Here is a 16,144-nt window from a genome sequence, read left to right on the forward strand (position 1 = left end):
TTCAAGTTCTGTAGCTCAAGAAAATCCACTTTGAGTGCAGGGAGGTCAGAATCCAACAGCATCAGCAGTCCTTCTTCAACCTCTGAATCTGATTTTTGCTCAAGTCCCTCAATTTCAGCCAGAAAATACCTGAAATCACAGAAAAACACACAAACTCATAGTAAAGTCCAGAAATGTGAATTTAACATAAAAACTAATGAAAACATCCCTAAAAGTAACTAGATCCTACTAAAAACATACTAAAAACAATGCCAAAAAGCGTATAAATTATCCGCTCATCACAACACCAAACTTAAGTTGTTGCTTGTCCCCAAGCAACTGAAATCAAATAGGATAAAAAGAAGAGAATATACTATAAATTCCAAACTATCAATGAAACATAACTCCAATCAAATGAGCGAGACTTATAGCTTTTTGCCTCTTGAATAGTTTTGGCATCTCACGGGGGGATGTGTGTATGGATGTGAGTGGTGAATGGAGAACAGAAGGGATGGTCATGAATGGAGAGAGAGAGGGTGAGGTGGGTGGGGATCCTGTGGGATTCACAGATCCTGAGATGATCCTGTGGTGTCCACAGATCTTGAGGTGATCCTGTGGTGTCTACAGATCCGGAGGTGTCAAGGATTTACATCCCTGCACCCATTAGGCATGTAAAATGCCCTTGCACACAACTCTGGGCGTTCAGCACCAGGTTGGTGCCCATTTTGGGCATTCAACGCCCATTTGCTGCCATTTCTGGCGTTGAACGCCAGAACCATGCTTGTTCTGGGCGTTCAGCGCCAGGATGCTGCCCATTTTGGGCGTTCAGCGCCAGAACCATGCTCTGTTCTGGCGTTTGAACGCCAGACAGATGCTCCTCCAGGGTGTGATTTTTCTTCTGCTGTTTTTGATTCCGTTTTTGATTTTTTTGTTTATTTTGTGACTCCACATGATCATGAACCTATAAAGACATATAACTAAGAAAAATATAGTTAGATAAATAAAAATTGGGTTGCCTCCCAACAAGCGCTTCTTTAATGTCAATAGCTTGACAGTGGGCTCTCATGGAGCCTCACAGATGTGCAGAGCATTGTTGAAACTCTCCAACACCAAACTTAGAGTTTGACTGTGGGGGCTTGGGTTGACTCTGTTTTGAGAGAAGCTTTTCATGCTTCCTCTCCATGGTTGCAGAGAGAGATCCTTGAGTTTTAAACACAAGGGAGTCCTCATTCATTTGGAGGACTAATTCTCCTTTGTCAACATCAATCACAGCTCTTGCTGTGGCCAGGAAAGGTCTTCCTAGGATAATGGATTCATCCTCTTCCTTTCCAGTATCCAAGACTATGAAATCAGCAGGGATGTAAAGGCCTTCAACCTTTACTAATACGTCCTCTACTTGTCCATAAGCCTATTTTCTTGAATTGTCTGCCATCTCTAATGAGATTTTAGCAGCTTGCACCCTATAGATTCCCAGTTTCTCTATTACAGAGAGGGGCATGAGGTTTATTCCTGAACCAAGGTCACACAGAGCCTTAAAGATCATGGTGCCTATGGTACAAGATATTATGAACTTTCCAGGATCCTGTTTCTTCTGAGGTAATGTCAGTTGATCCAGATCACTTAATTCATTGATGAACAAGGGAGGTTCAACTTTCCAAGTATCAATGCCAAATAATTTGGCATTCAGCTTCATGATTGCACCAAGAAACTTGGCAGTTTGCTCTTCAGTAACATCCTCATTCTCTTTAGAAGAGGAATACTCATCAGAGCTCATGAAGGGCATAAGGAGGTTCAATGGAATCTCTATGGTCTCTAGATGAGTCTCGGATTCCTTTGGTTCCGCAGAGGGAAGCTCCTTATTGATCACTGGACGTCCCAGGAGGTCTTCCTCATTGGGATTTGCGTCTTCCTCTCCCTTTTTGGGTTCGGCCATGGTGCTTATGTCAATGGCCTTGCACTCTCCTTTTGGATTCTCTTCTGTATTGCTTGGGAGAGTACTTGGAGGGATTTTAGTAGTTTCAGCTCAAAGTTGTTTGCTCCAATGGCAGGAATGGAGATGCTTCTTCCATGTAAATTGGAATTAGGTGCAGTAAAGTCACCAAGCATCCTCCTTGCATTATTATTATTTTCGGCTGCCATCTCCTCTTCCTATTCGAAAAATTCTGAAAGGTTATCTCTGGATTGTTGTAATTTAGCTTCTCTTAGTTTCCTTTTTAGGGTCCTTTCAGGTTCTGGATCTGCTTCCGCAAGAATGTTCTTATCCTTGTTCCTGCTCATATGACAAAGAAGAGGGCACAGAAAAATAATAATAATAATAGAGATCCTTTATACCACAGTATAGGGATCCCTGTGTGAGTAGAAGAAGAGGGGGAGACAAAGAATATAATGTAATGGAAGAAACACAACTGTGAGGAGGATTGAGATGTGAGATGAGATGTTAGTAGATGAATAAATAAATAGAATAAGATGGGAGAGGGAGAATTTTCGAAAATAATTTTTGAAAAAGGGTTAGTGATTTTCGAAAATAGTTTTTGAAAAAGGTTAGTAATTTTCGAAAAATTTTGAAATCAAAAATAAAAATAATTAGTTAATTAAAAAGAAATTTTGAAAAAGAGGGAAGATATTTTCAAAAATTAGAGAGAGAGAGTTAGTTAGGTAGTTTTGAAAAAGTTAAGAAACAAACAAAAAGTTAGTTAGTTAGTTAGTTGAAACAAATTTTGAAAAGATAGGAAGTTAGCAGGTTAGAAAAGATATTTTGAAACCAACTTTTTTTAAAAAAAAGTAAGATAAGAAGATATTTTAGAAATTAGTTTTGAAAAAGATTTGATTTTTAAAATCTCAATTAATGACTTGATTCATAAGAAATCACAAGATATAATTCTAGAACTTAAAGTTTGAATCTTTCTTAACAAGCAAGTAACAAACTTCAAATTTTTTAATGAAAACATTAATTGATTATGTTATTTTCGAAAATTTGATATAAAAATGAGAAAAAGATTTTTGAAAAATATTTTTGGAATTTTCGAAAATAACTAAGAATTTTGAAAAAGATTTGATTTTTGAAAAAGAATTTGAAAAAGATAAGATTTTCAAATTGAAAATTTGATTTGACTCATAAGAAACAACTTGATTTTAAAAATTTTTGAAAAAGTCAACTCAAATTTTCGAATTTGATGAGAGAAAAAGGGAAAGATATTTTTTTGATTTTTTTTTTTTGAATTTTTATGAAAAACACTAAAATGATGCAATGCATGAAATTTTTAGATCAAAACATGTGATGAATGCAAGAATGCTATGAATGTCAAGATGAACACCAAGAACATTATGAATGTCAAGATGAACATCAAAGACACAATTTTGAAAAATTTTTAATGCAAAGAAAACATGCAATACACCAAACTTAGAATTCTTTAATGCTTAGACACTAAGAATTCAAGAATGCATATGAAAAACAAGAAAAGACACAAAACATGCAAATGCAAAGATCAAACAAGATGACTTACCAAGAACAACTTGAAGATCATGAAGAACACTATGAATGCATGAATTTTCGAAAAAAATGCAATATGCACATGCAATTGACACCAAACTTATAACATGACTCAAGACTCAAACAAGAAACACAAAAATATTTTTTTGATTTTTATGATTTTATGATTTTTTTGGTTTTTTTTTTCGAAAATTATTTAGAAAAAGAAAAATAAGGATTCCAAAATTTTTAATATGAATTCCAGGAATCTTATGCTCTAAAGCTCCAATCAAAGGGTCAGGCATGGCTTAATAGCCAGCCAAGCTTTAGTATGTAATCCAGACATGACATGCCTGACATACCCTATCCAGAAGGATTGGGCATGACTCCACTGAGGTGATTAGTTGAAGGTCAATCCCGAAGCAGTTTGGGTATGGCTTTAAAACCAGATAGGCTTCAACATGCTTCATGAAACACTAGAATTCATTCTTAAAAATTTTGAAGCCATAGAATAATTTATTTTTGAAAACATTATTTTTAGTATTTTTTTTTTTCGAAAACAGGTGAGCAAATTTTGAAAGATTTTTGAAAAATTTTTTGAAAACAAAACAGAAAGAAAATTACCTAATCTGAGCAACAAGATAAACCGTCAGTTGTCCATACTCGAACAATCCCCGGCAACGGCGCCAAAAACTTGGTACGCGGAATCATGATTACACTTTAATTATGTAAAATTCATTGCTCTTTCTTTCCCTGGAAATAGCGCCAAAAACTTGATGTTTGCATTAATCTTTGAGGAACAGCAGAGCTCCACACCTTAATCTATGGAATGTAGAAACTCTACCGTTAAAATTACATAAGTGAAAGGTCCAGGCATGGCCGAATGGCCAGCCCCTCTGATCTAAGAACCAGGCGTCCAAAGATTGTCAAAAAGACTAGTAAAAGGTCCTATTTATAATAAACTAGCTACTAGGGTTTACAGAAGTAAGTAATTGATGCATAAATCCACTTCTGGGGCCCACTTGGTGTGTGCTTGGGCTGAGCTTGAGTGTTGCATGTGTAGAGGTCCTTCTTGGAGTTGAACGCCAGCTTTTGTGCCAGTTTGGGCGTTCAACTCTGGTTTTGGCTCCTTTTCTGGCGCTGGACGCCAGATTTGGGCAGAGAGCTGGCGTTAAACGCCAGTTTGTGTCATCTATTCTTGACCAAAGTATGGACTATTATATATTGCTGGAAAGCCCTAGATGTCTACTTTCCAACGCAATTGAAATCGCGCCATTTCGAGTTTTGTAGCTCCAGAAAATCTACTTTGAGTACAGGGAGGTCAGAATCCAATAGCATCAGCAGTCCTTCTTCAACCTCTGAATCTGATTTCTGCTCAAGTCCCTCAATTTCAGTCATAAAATACCTGAAATCACAGAAAAACACACAAACTCATAGTAAAGTCCAGAAATATAAATTTAACATAAAAACTAATGAAAACATCCCTAAAAGTAACTAGATCCTACTAAAAATATATTAAAAACAATGCCAAAAAGCGTATAAATTATCCGCTCATCAAATAACAATAACAAATTATATGATATATGATTGATTGGATTGTGGTCATACTCCTTATTCCCAACAATCTCCCACTTGCACCAGAGCCAATCATGATAGATTGGATCTTGGGCATACTATTATCTCAATAATCTCCCACTTGCACTAGAGCCAATCAATCATGTGTATAATTTTAATGCACATTTGTGTTTATCAAAACTCGTTTGACCTTAAACACCTTATTTTTGAGCATGTTTGTTTGACCTTTTGTAAAATACACCTCGTGCAGAATAAATATCACGTTTTCTCAAAACATGAAATCTCCCACTACAATAGTGCATAATTTTATTTTAAGGACAATCCTTATTGAACATGATTATAAAAAAAATCTAAGTAACCATTAGATCTATCTTTATAGAATTGTATCATTATACAAATAGGCTACTTTTTCGAAAAGTTAGTTTGACGATCAAACATTTTATACTTTCAGGAGAAAGTATATCCTCTATTGAGTGGTATACAAATTCTAATAAAAGTAATTGTACTCCCACTCTTCCTTTAAGATGGAATTCCTTTTCTAAAAAGGAGTTTAACCTTATCACAGACACTTTGTCTTAAGAAATGTGATAGAAATAATACTCATTATTTTTTTTAGGGTAACCAATAAATCTCATTTATTGGACCTAATATCAATTCTATTATTGTGCAATCTCTTAATATATAAAAGACATCTCCAAACTCTAATGTTCTTGAGTTTCAGCTTATGCCTTTTCCATGTCTCATATAGGTAAAAAACTGATTTAGTGAGAAATTTATTAATTTAGCAACATTTTTAAAATGTAGTCTAAATATTTAACAAACAGTGATATTCATCTAAATCAAATTTCATGTTTCTTAAACATGAGGAAGTACATAGAGTACTAGTATTTATACACGGAAATAATTTCATTCTCAATTTAATAGAATATCAATTAGATATTAGAGATTTTACTTTAAACTCTTATAATAAAAATACTCAATATTTTTATTATTGGTCAAACCAACCATTAAGAGCAATTTTGATTCACATCTTCAATACTCATATTGAGTTTTTGCAAAAGGATCACAAACTTTAATCATATTAAGGCCAATTATAAATTGTTTGTAACAAAATAAATCTCTAAAAATACTTGCAAGAACAATTCTCGCTAAAACCATTTGCCTAATGGCATTCCAACTTCTAAAGTTGTTTAATTCAAAATATATCGTCGAATACTCCCACTAGTTTAAACAAAATCTTTGATAATCGTACTATTTCACTTTGGGTATCATACATCTTCTCAAGATGTTTAATAATAAATAGTAAGTTATCTTTGAAATGGGAACTCATGGTTGTCAAAACAACCCATGTTGTAGTAAAGCAATATTTCAAATTCTTCACAACTTCAATAGGATTGTCATATCAACGATAACCTTTTAGAAAAATAATTCTAAAGTGTAGCCAATACATTACTTTCAAGCATGCCACACAAAAGATGGGCATATTTAAAATTTAAAATATGAAAGTAAATCAAGAAATCTGTATTTTTTGAAAAATTATTTAGAATCACGAATGAGTATCTTGGTTGTCAAGTTGTTACTCATACCTATTCCAAATAAATATGATTAAATTGTATCACATACAATTATAATCCTAAATAATTATCTGGTTGTCAGACAATTATTTAACTGAATTATATTTTATACCCCTAGGTTGTATAGGTTCAAGTATAAAATTAATTCTTCTTATACATCATCATATGCATAAATAAATTCTATCCGTGAGTACGAGTCTCCTGGTTGTCAGGTTGTTCCTTGTAAACAAAAGATAAATTTATTTTTGGCAAACTCCTAACTTTTAGGATTTATCTCAATTGTTAGAGAATTTCTACCAGTATTCATGGATTAAATTTTATACTCCTAGATTGTCTAGGTAAAAATATAAAATTAAATCTCTAATACATCAAATGTATATACTGATTAGTATCTTGAAAATAAAACTCCTGGTTGTCAGGCCGCTCTTTATAATCAAGAACATTAGAAAAAAACTAATTTCTAAAATTATAACATTCAAAACATATCAATCAAATCAAAATTTGATTTTTAATAGACTAACGTTTAGCCTTAGAAAATTATCAAATCAAATTTGACCTTTATATATATACTTATATATATAAGAAACAAACAAAAGATATTTTGCATCTTATTCCTTTTATTGTGATCAAAATCACAATAAAATTTAATATATAAATAAAATCAAACAAAATATTTGATTATAAATATAACTTTTATATTAAATGAATGATAATTTAATCACAATTAAATAATTAAAATAAATTAACTATTAATTTACTAGAAAACTATCTCAATAGAAATAAATACATCACATGCTTAAAAAATAATTTAAATTAATCTTATTAATTCACAATCTTTAAGAAAATAGGAATAAAATTTAAACACAAAAAGCCAAAGATCTGATACCACTGAAGGATTACCATGTGTTCATAACACGCAGTGGAAGAAAAGAAGGTAATCCTAAAGATCTATTTTGTGCTTAAATTTTATTCCAATAATAATATATAGATATAGATTAGATCTAAATACCTTTAGACGCTTTAGTAAAAACTTTCTCCTTCGATGGTACGAAGGCCCTATGCGTATCCACACCGAGACCAACTTTTGCTGTCAACTCCTTGACCAATTGACATCTGATCTAAATTGAGAAACCTCTTGCAACTCTTTGCACGCCATAAAATTCTTCTCCAAGAATCAGGCTCACATACATTTATGTGTGTAAAGGTAATGGAATAAAACTCTTGTTATTCTCGTCTGTTATTCCTTTACTCTTGGCATACATATATATAGTATGAGATTTGTTACTGATTTTAAATTTGAATCTCAATTCAAATCCAAATCATATCTTAAAATTCTAAATCTAAATCTTTTAAATTTATGAATTATATCATAACTCAATTTGAAACAGAATCAGTTAGGATCTCATATCCAAATTTAGAAATAGAATAACTAATTATTCTCAAATCTCATATAATATTCTCAATTATCATACTATTATTATATTCTTGGTGCTAGCAAAAAATATAATAATATTCCATTTGAATTAATATAATTATTTATTTGATCAAATCAAATTAATAATTAAATAATTCTACAGCAAAGATTAGAACATTCGTTATTGTGTGACACTATAGGTTCAATACTAAGCGGGTAGTAAATTAGTCATACTAAATTTACTAATCAAGGTTGGCGTCTAGCAACACTCCTCAACGACCCGATAGTTTGAAGTAATCTATTTTTTTACTAAGAACCTCAGAAGAACAAAGTATAATTCCTTCCATCTTTCCAGCTCTTGGTTAACCTTTAGAGTATGGTTTAATTGTCAAACTCTAACTTGTTACCATTATTATAATGAATTGTGAATAACTTAAGAAACTCATTTCTTCATTCATTTAATCCCCTTGGCCAAGGTTTTATTCATCTCAGTCATTATAATCATAGAGCTCAAACTCTTTACCGAGAGTTGATGGATTCCTTATTGACTAATCATTAATTCTACAAGTATGTAAATCATACCCAATATCCATTCAACTAGCACCCTAAGGTATTAGGTGTCCGGATTTTATACTTTCAGGAGAAAGTATATCTTCTATTGAGTGGTATACAAATTCTAATAAAAGTAATTGTACTCCCACTCTTCCTTTAAGATGGAATTCCTTTTCTAAAAAGGAGTTTAACCTTATCACAGACACTTTGTCTTAAGAAATGTGATAGAAATAATACTCATTATTTTTTTTAGGGTAACCAATAAATCTCATTTATTGGACCTAATATCAATTCTATTATTGTGCAATCTCTTAATATATATAAGACATCTCCAAACTCTAATGTTCTTGAGTTTTAGCTTATGCCATTTCCATATCTCATATAGGTAAAAAACTGATTTAGTGAGAAATTTCTTAATTTAGCAACATTTTTAAAATGTAGTCTAAATATTTAACAAACAGTGATATTCATCTAAATCAAATTTCATGTTTCTTAAACTTGAGGGAGTACATAGAGTACTAGTATTTATACACGGAAATAATTTCATTCTCAATTTAATAGAATATCAATTAGATATTAGAGATTTTACTTTAAACTCTTATAATAAAAATACTCAATATTTTTATTATTGGTCAAACCAACCATTAAGAGCAATTTTGATTCACATCTTCAATACTCATATTGAGTTTTTGCAAAAGGATCACAAACTTTAATCATATTAAGGCCAATTATAAATTGTTTGTAACAAAATAAATCTCTAAAAATACTTGCAAGAACAATTCTCGCTAAATGCATTTGCCTAATGGCATTCCAACTTCTAAAGTTGTTTAATTCAAAATATATCGTCCAGTACTCCCACTAGTTTAAACAAAATCTTTGATAATTGTACTATTTTATTTTGGGTATCATACATCTTCTCAAGATGTTTAATAATAAATAGTAAGTTATCTTTGAAATGGGAACTCATGGTTGTCAAAACAACCCATGTTGCAATAAAGCAATATTTCAAATTCTTCACAACTTCAATAGGATTGTCATATCAATGATAACCTATTGGAAAAATAATTCTAAATTGTAGCCAATACATTACTTTCAAGCATGCCACACAAAAGATGGGCATATTTAAAATTTAAAATATGAAAGTAAATCAAGAAATCTGTATTTTTGGAAAAATTATTTAGAATCACGAATGAGTATCTTGGTTGTTAAGTTGTTACTCATACCTATTCCAAATAAATATGATTAAATTGTATCACATACAATTATAATCCTAAATAATTATCTGGTTGTCAGACAATTATTTAACTGAATTATATTTTATACCCATAGGTTGTATAGGTTCAAGTATAAAATTAATTCTTCTTATACATCATCATATGCATAAATAAATTCTATCCGTGAGTACGAGTCTCCTGGTTGTCAGGTTGTTCCTTGTAAACAAAAGATAAATTTATTTTTGGCAAACTCCTAACTTTTAGGATTTATCTCAATTGTTAGAGAATTTCTACCAGTATTCATGGATTAAATTTTATACTCTTAGATTGTCTAGGTAAAAATATAAAATTAAATCCCTAATACATCAAATGTATATACTGGTTAGTAACTTGAAAATAAAACTCCTAGTTGTCAGGCCACTCTTTATAATCAAGAACATTAGAAAAAAACTAATTTCTAAAATTATAACGTTCAAAACATATCAATCAAATCAAAATTTGATTTTTAATAGACTAACGTTTAGCCTTAGAAAATTATCAAATCAAATTTGACCTTTATATATACACTTATATATAAGAGAAACAAACAAAAGATATTTTGCATCTTATTCCTTTTATTGTGATCAAAATCACAATAAAATTTAATATATAAATAAAATCAAATAAAATATTTGATTATAAATATAACTTTTATATTAAATGAATAATAATTTAATCACAATTAAATAATTAAAATAAATTAACTATTAATTTATTAGAAAACCATCTCAACAGAAATAAATACATCACATGCTTAAAAAATAATTTAAATTAATTCTATTAATTCCCAATCTTTAAGAAAATAAGAATAAAATTTAAACACAAAAAGCCAAAGATCTGATACCACTGAAGGATTACCATGTGTTCATAACACGCAGCGGAAGAAAAGAAGGTAATCCTAAAGATCTATTTTGTGCTTAAATTTTATTCCAATAATAATATATAGATATAGATCAGATCTAAATACCTTTAGACGCTTTAGTAAAAACTTTTTCCTTCGATGGTACGAAGGCGCTATGCGTATCCACACCGAGACTAACTTTTGCTGTCAACTCCTTGACCAATTGACATCTGATCTAAATTGAGAAATCTCTTGCAACTCTTTGCTCGCCATAAAATTCTTCTCCAAGAATCAGGCTCACATACGTTTATGTGTGTAAAGGTAACGGAATAAAACTCTTGTTATTCTCGTCTGTTATTCCTTTACTCTTGGCATACAAATATATAGTATGAGATTTGTTACTGATTTTAAATTTGAATCTCAATTCAAATTCAAATCATATCTTAAAATTCTAAATCTAAATCTTTTAAATTTATGAATCATATCATAACTCAATTTGAAACAGAATCAGTTAGGATCTCATATCCAAATTTAGAAATAGAATAACTAATTATTCTCAAATCTCATTTAATATTCTCAATTATCATACTATTATTATATTCTTGGTGCTAGCAAAAAATATAATAATATTCCATTTGAATTAATATAATTATTTATTTGATCAAATCAAATTGATAATTAAATAATTCTACAGCAAAGATTAGAACACTCGTTAGTGTGTGACCCATAGGTTCAATACTAAGCGGGTAGTAAATTAGTCATACTAAATTTACTAATCAAGGTTGGCGTCTAGCAACACTCCTCAACGACCCGATAGTTTGAAGTAATATATTTTTACTAAGAACCTTAAAAGAACAAAGTATAATTCCTTCCATCTTTTCAGCTCTTGGTTAACCTTTAGAGTATGGTTTAATTGTCAAACTCTAACTTGTTACCATTATTATAATGAATTGTGAATAACTTGAGAAACTCATTTCTTCATTCATTTAATCCCCTTGGCCAAGGTTTTATTCATCTCAGTCATTATAATCATAGAGCTCAAACTCTTTACCTAGAGTTGATGGATTCCTTATTGACTAATCATTAATTCTACAAGTATTTAAATCATACCCAATATCCATTCAACTAGCACCCTAAGGTATTAGGTGTCCGAAATCAAAGTATAATAAATACATTGTTAATTACTATGACAGCCATAAGTCAAAGGAAACTCTATTACTATGCTCATCTTGAGAATATCCTATTGACAAATATACGGTAATTATAACCATTAGGAATTCTCAAAGTGAGTCAGTTCAATGGTCATATCTCTATATGCACCATCTATATATATAATTTAATAAATGAGATCTATTAATCTTCATCCAATGAAGACCGTTATATATATATTGATCTTTTCGGATTATTAATGTCCTTTTTAATAATCCTATGACCAAGAACAATTTAGATTAAATTATAAAAGATTTATCTCTCAATATTATGATCACTATCATAATGATAAATCTCTAAATTTAATCAAGGACGTTATTATATTAACATTTTAATATAATAACAATAACAAATTATATGATATATGATTGATTGGATTGTGGTCATACTCCTTATTCCCAACAATCTCCCACTTGCACGAGAGCCAATCATGATAGATTGAATCTTGGGCATACTATTATCTCAATAATCTCTCACTTGCACGAGAGCCAATCATGATAGATTGGATCTTGGGCATACTATTATCTCAATAATCTCCCACTTGTACTAGAGCCAATCAATCATGTGTATAATTTTAATGCACATTTGTGTTTATCAAAACTCTTTTGACCTTAAACACCTTAATTTTTGAGCATGTTTGCTTGAACTTTTGTAAAATACACCTAGTGCATAATAAATATCACGTTTTTTCAAAACATGAAATCTCCCACTACAATAGTGCATAATTTTATTTTAAGGACAATCCTTATTGAACATGATTATAAAAAAAATCTAAGTAACCATTAGATCTATCTTTATAGAATTGTATCATTATACTAATAGGCTACTTTTTCGAAAAGTTAGTTTGACGATCAAACCTTTTATACTTTCAGGAGAAAGTATATCTTCTATTGAGTGGTATACAAATTCTAATAAAAGTAATTGTACTCCCACTCTTTCTTTAAGATGGAATTCTTTTTCTAAAAAGGAGTTTAACCTTATCACAGACACTTTGTCTTAAGAAATATGATAGAAATAATACTCATTATTTTTTTAGGGTAACCAATAAATCTCATTTATTGGACCTAATATCATTTCTATTATTGTGCAATCTCTTAATACATATAAGACATCTCCAAACTCTAATGTTCTTGAGTTTCAGCTTATGCCTTTTTCATATTTCATATAGGTAAAAAACTGATTTAGTGAGAAATTTGTTAATTTAGCAACATTTTTAAAATGTAGTCTAAATATTTAACAAACAGTGATATTCATCTAAATCAAATTTCATGTTTCTTAAACATGAGGGAGTACAAAGAGTACTAGTATTTATACACGGAAAGAATTTCATTCTTAATTTAATAGAATATCAATTAGATATTAGAGATTTTACTTTAAACTCCTATAATAAAAATACTCAATATTTTTATTATTGGTCAAACCAACCATTAAGAGCAATTTTGATTCACATCTTCAATACTCATATTGAGTTTTTGCAAAAGGATCACAAACCTTAATCATATTAAGGCCAATTATAAATTGTTTGTAACAAAATAAATCTCTAAAAATACTTGCAAGAACAATTCTCGCTAAAATCATTTGCCTAATGGCATTCCAACTTCTAAAGTTGTTTAATTCAAAATATATCGTCCAATACTCCCACTAGTTTAAACAAAATCTTTGATAATCGTACTATTTTACTTTGGGTATCATACATCTTCTCAAGATGTTTAATAATAAATAGTAAGTTATCTTTGAAATGGGAACTCATGGTTGTCAAAACAACCCATGTTGCAGTAAAGCAATATTTCAAATTCTTCACAACTTCAATAGGATTGTCATATCAAGGATAACCTTTTGGAAAAATAATTCTAAATTGTAGCCAATACATTACTTTCAAGCATGCCACACAAAAGATGGGCATATTTAAAATTTAAAATATGAAAGTAAATCAAGAAATCTGTATTTTTGGAAAAATTATTTAGAATCACGAATGAGTATCTTGGTTGTCAAGTTGTTACTCATACCTATTCCAAATAAATATGATTAAATTGTATCACATACAATTATAATCCTAAATAATTATCTGGTTGTCAAACAATTATTTAACTGAATTATATTTTATACCCCTAGGTTGTATAGGTTCAAGTATAAAATTAATTCTTCTTATACATCATCATATGCATAAATAAATTCTATCCATGAGTACGAGTCTCCTGGTTGTCAGGTTGTTCCTTGTAAACAAAAGATAAATTTATTTTTGGCAAACTCCTAACTTTTAGGATTTATCTCAATTGTTAGAGAATTTCTACCAGTATTCATGGATTAAATTTTATACTCTTAGATTGTTTAGGTAAAAATATAAAATTAAATCCCTAATACATCAAATGTATATACTGATTAGTAACTTGAAAATAAAACTCCTGGTTGTCAGGCCGCTCTTTATAATCAAGAACATTAGAAAAAAACTAATTTCTAAAATTATAACGTTCAAAACATATCAATCAAATCAAAATTTGATTTTTAATAGACTAACGTTTAGCCTTAAAAAATTATCAAATCAAATTTGACCTTTATATATACACTTATATATATAAGAAACAAACAAAAGATATTTTGCATCTTATTCCTTTTATTGTGATCAAAATCACAATAAAATTTAATATATAAATAAAATCAAACAAAATATTTGATTATAAATATAACTTTTATATTAAATGAATGATAATTTAATCACAATTAAATAATTAAAATAAATTAACTATTAATTTATTAGAAAACTATCTCAATAGAAATAAATACATCACATGCTTAAAAAATAATTTAAATTAATCCTATTAATTCCCAATCTTTAAGAAAATAGGAATAAAATTTAAACACAAAAAGCCAAAGCTCTGATACCACTGAAGGATTACCATGTGTTCATAACACGCAGCGGAAGAAAAGAAGGTAATCCTAAAGATCTATTTTGTGCTTAAATTTTATTCCAATAATAATATATAGATATAGATCAGATCTAAATACCTTTAGACGCTTTAGTAAAAACTTTCTCCTTCGATGGTACGAAGGCGCTATGCGTATCCACACCGAGACCAACTTTTGCTGTCAACTCCTTGACCAATGGACATCTGATCTAAATTGAGAAACCTCTTACAACTCTTTGCACGCCATAAAATTCTTCTCCAAGAATCAGGCTCACATACGTTTATGTGTGTAAAGGTAACGGAATAAAACTCTTGTTATTCTCGTCTGTTATTCCTTTACTCTTGGCATACATATATATAGTATGAGATTTGTTACTGATTTTAAATTTGAATCTCAATTCAAATTCAAATCATATCTTAAAATTCTAAATCTAAATCTTTTAAATTTATGAATCATATCATAACTCAATTTGAAACAGAATCAGTTAGAATCTCATATCCAAATTTAGAAATAGAATAACTAATTATTCTCAAATCTCATTTAATATTCTCAATTATCATACTATTGTTATATTCTTGGTGCTAGCAAAAAATATAATATTATTCCATTTGAATTAATATAATTATTTATTTGATCAAATCAAATTAATAATTAAATAATTCTACAGCAAAGATTAGAACATTCGTTATTGTGTGACACTATAGGTTCAATACTAAGCGGGTAGTAAATTAGTCATACTAAATTTACTAATCAAGGTTGGCGTCTAGCAACACTCCTCAACGACCTGATAGTTTGAAGTAATATATTTTTACTAAGAACCTTAAAAGAACAAAGTATAATTCCTTCCATCTTTTCAGCTCTTGGTTAACCTTTAGAGTATGGTTTAATTGTCAAACTCTAACTTGTTACCATTATTATAATGAATTGTGAATGACTTAAGAAACTCATTTCTTCATTCATTTAATCCCCTTGGCCAAGGTTTTATTCATCTCAGTCATTATAATCATAGAGCTCAAACTCTTTACCGAGAGTTGATGGATTCCTTATTGACTAATCATTAATTCTACAAGTATTTAAATCATACTCAATATCCATTCAACTAGCACCCTAAGGTATTAGGTGTCCGGAACAAAGTATAATAAATACATTGTTAATTACTATGACAGTCGCAGGTCAAAGGAAACTCTATTACTATGTCCATCTTGAGAATATCCTATTGACAAATATACGGTAATTATAACCATTAAGAATTCTCAGAGTGAGTCAGTTCAATGGTCATATCTCTATATGCACCATCTATATATATAATTTAATAAATGAGATCTATTAATCTTCATCCAATGAAGACCATTATATATATATATATATATATAT

At 29.9% G+C, this 16,144-nt stretch overlaps 1 protein-coding gene across 1 annotated transcript in view; it reads right to left on the reverse strand.

Moving 5' to 3' along the window:
- The window catches only part of LOC110267810, a 14,869-nt gene continuing 3,518 nt past the window's right edge, over positions 4,794–16,144 (reverse strand). Inside the window, exon 4 of the transcript XR_002355745.1 lies at positions 4,794–4,804. The gene's annotated coding sequence lies outside the window, so the exon portion shown is untranslated. The remainder of the gene's footprint in view (positions 4,805–16,144) is intronic.

Source organism: Arachis ipaensis, chromosome B02 (assembly GCF_000816755.2).
Source record: "Arachis ipaensis cultivar K30076 chromosome B02, Araip1.1, whole genome shotgun sequence".
Lineage (NCBI taxonomy): Eukaryota > Viridiplantae > Streptophyta > Magnoliopsida > Fabales > Fabaceae > Arachis > Arachis ipaensis.